Source organism: Opisthorchis viverrini (assembly GCF_000715545.1).
Source record: "Opisthorchis viverrini unplaced genomic scaffold opera_v5_38, whole genome shotgun sequence".
Taxonomy (NCBI): domain Eukaryota; kingdom Metazoa; phylum Platyhelminthes; class Trematoda; order Opisthorchiida; family Opisthorchiidae; genus Opisthorchis; species Opisthorchis viverrini.
This window is the reverse complement of record NW_008751695.1, coordinates 581610-584050: the sequence shown is the minus strand read 5'-3', so window position 1 is coordinate 584050 and position 2441 is coordinate 581610. Positions and strand designations below refer to the sequence as shown.

The following is a 2441-nucleotide window of genomic DNA, read 5'->3' as shown; positions in this document are numbered from 1 at the left end:
TCATTTGTCGGTCAAATCCAAGCAAATGTTACAAAGTGGCTCCACGAATTCCGCAACAGATCTCCCTTTTTCAATAGACGCAAGGAGAAATTCTACGAACAGCACACACTACTCGCGTGCCTCCCCACCAGTAGTTTCACCGATACTACTAGCATGTGTCGGTGAGCGCATATGTTAAAGGTACTGGCAGCAATCAGAACTCCTCGCTCTGCTGCGAGACTGTCTCTGTTTGCTTGTGTTCTGATGTGAAAATGTGTCTAAAACAAACACCCTCACTGCCTACCCTGCTCGTTTTTGGTGCCGTTAGCAATTCCTGGGGGAAATTGCGGAATAATACGTGAGTAACAGGAGTGATATCAAAACCCGGACGGAGGAAATTAAGGTGTTTGGTAGTTTCATATGTTTTAATGCAATTAGAGGACATTTGAACTGCAAATTCCTTTTGATTTCCTTGACCTAACGATGCGTTTGTCGAGCTAATTTTCACCTGTCGCTTTGCACAACTGTCATGTTGAGAAGGGTGTGCGAATGCGGGTATTTAACATGTTCCAAACCCCAGGAGTTAAGCTTCCCATTTCTATCCAAAAGCGTTGTTTTCGTCAGAATGTGAAGGAGAAAGAAGGGAGGCGTCAGCAGTAGCCTGTTTTCGCTTACCCGCCCTGCCATATGCAGCAAGTAAGGCGACCCGACTGATGTCACCACGTGACGGCCGATGTGGCATGAGCTTATTTGGGTAAATTCGTGGTTGTACGTGGGCTGGCATACTGCCAGGCACCCACACCTAGACAGGAGGACGATTAGGGTCCTCAACCAAAGCCTTTGGCTCAAAAGTCTAACAGCAAGGCAGCGATGTTTGGCGGGAAATGCAAATGCATTACCATTTCTACGGAATAAGTCGCCACATATTCCAACCCCCAACCTGGAGGGCCAGGAGACTGTGTTCGTCAGACCTCTAAACATTGACCAACCTGGTATGAGAGACTGTGACTGTCGCGGGACACTCTCCAGTATAGCTCAATGGATCGCTGAGGTGCGCAAACCGTCACACCACGGTAAGGTCCAGTCTCTTCATGACGTCAATACCATGTTCCTTGAAATTGACCAGAATCAGAAATAAAAAAATCGCCCAGCTGTAGCGCCCTTTCGGTGTCTAGCTGCCATGCCAACCAAAGGAATCACTGGGATACTGTCTAGACAGGGAGTCGAGAGGCAGAGGTCGTGGACCTTTCGGTCAGTAAATTCGCGCTCTAACCACTGAGACATGTCGACCAACTGTGAACAGTGGTCAGATCTCGAAAACCTTTCGTCCATGGTCGAACGCAACAACGTCAAATTGATTAATCCGAAAGAAGCAAAGGTCCCTGTGGTGAAGACTTTTAGTTCCGGACTCATTTTTGCAACAGTGCCACCAGGTAACCTTAGTATGAATTCTGGGATTAATTCTCGTCAAACTAGATTATTTTCTCACGGAATTGAGGAAAATGAAGTCAATCAGGCAAGGTTGACGTAGAGAGATGCATTTAAAAAAGAGCGAAATAAAACTGCACCGACCATCCATGTGAAAATACAAGCCAAGATGTGTAGATACTCTAGATAATGTTTAATAAACTCTGAACGCCGTCCACGAACAGCCTTCCATATGCGAAAGCGTTTTTTGCATATTAAAACAGTTGCTTTTTGTTCCTTGGGGTAATATTTCAAGGGGCACCTTCATCCGCATCAATACCTCCCAAAGAATCCCGTTGTTCTGATGCGGGAATCCCGCTCAGATTATAACACAGAAGCACAGTAGAATGCGGGTAATTCTTCATAATGGCGACACGGCTCCGATTACTTTGCATCACCATAATTCACCTGCGGCCTTTTACTAGTTTCCATTTTTCTACGAGGCTTCTACATACCGACTGTCTTGATGGGCTGAGAAATCCGGTCCTGAACGCCACCGAAACGGTAAAGTAAACATGGCATTGACTCGCAAAAGGTCGACCTCAAGGTAGTTCAGCGTTTAAGGCGCTTGCTCCCGTCCAACCTTCAACAATCTCAGACTTTGTGACTCATCCGAGTTGCACGGCACTATGCAACGAAAGAGTACAAGGAAAGGGGTGCATTCTGCATCGACAACAAACGGGTATCAAGTAGCGAATATACACTCATTTACAAACTAATTTGGTTCTTCCGAGAGACTCACCAGAAAACCCAGCTGAATCTCTCGTTTATGATGTTCTCAGGCAACTGAATGTGCTGCACCAGGCCGCCTCATGTTTGAGTCGCTACGATATTTGAAATATCGCGACACATGTATATCTTTGTAATGTACTACTCATAAGGTTGCTGAAAATCCATCGACAGCCCACGACCGGTTTCGCCCTTCTTGGAGCTCATCAGGTAGGCGCAGTCCTCGGGTTTCCGTCAACCTTATGTTCTACTTGAAACCAAATTGC

General features: G+C 46.3%; 1 protein-coding gene across 1 annotated transcript in view; it reads left to right on the top strand.

Annotated features, from left to right (window-relative positions):
- The window catches only part of T265_02918 (hypothetical protein), a gene marked incomplete at both ends in the record, with an annotated part of 23641 nt that overhangs the window by 17320 nt on the left and 3880 nt on the right, over nucleotides 1-2441 (top strand). The window lies entirely within an intron of this gene.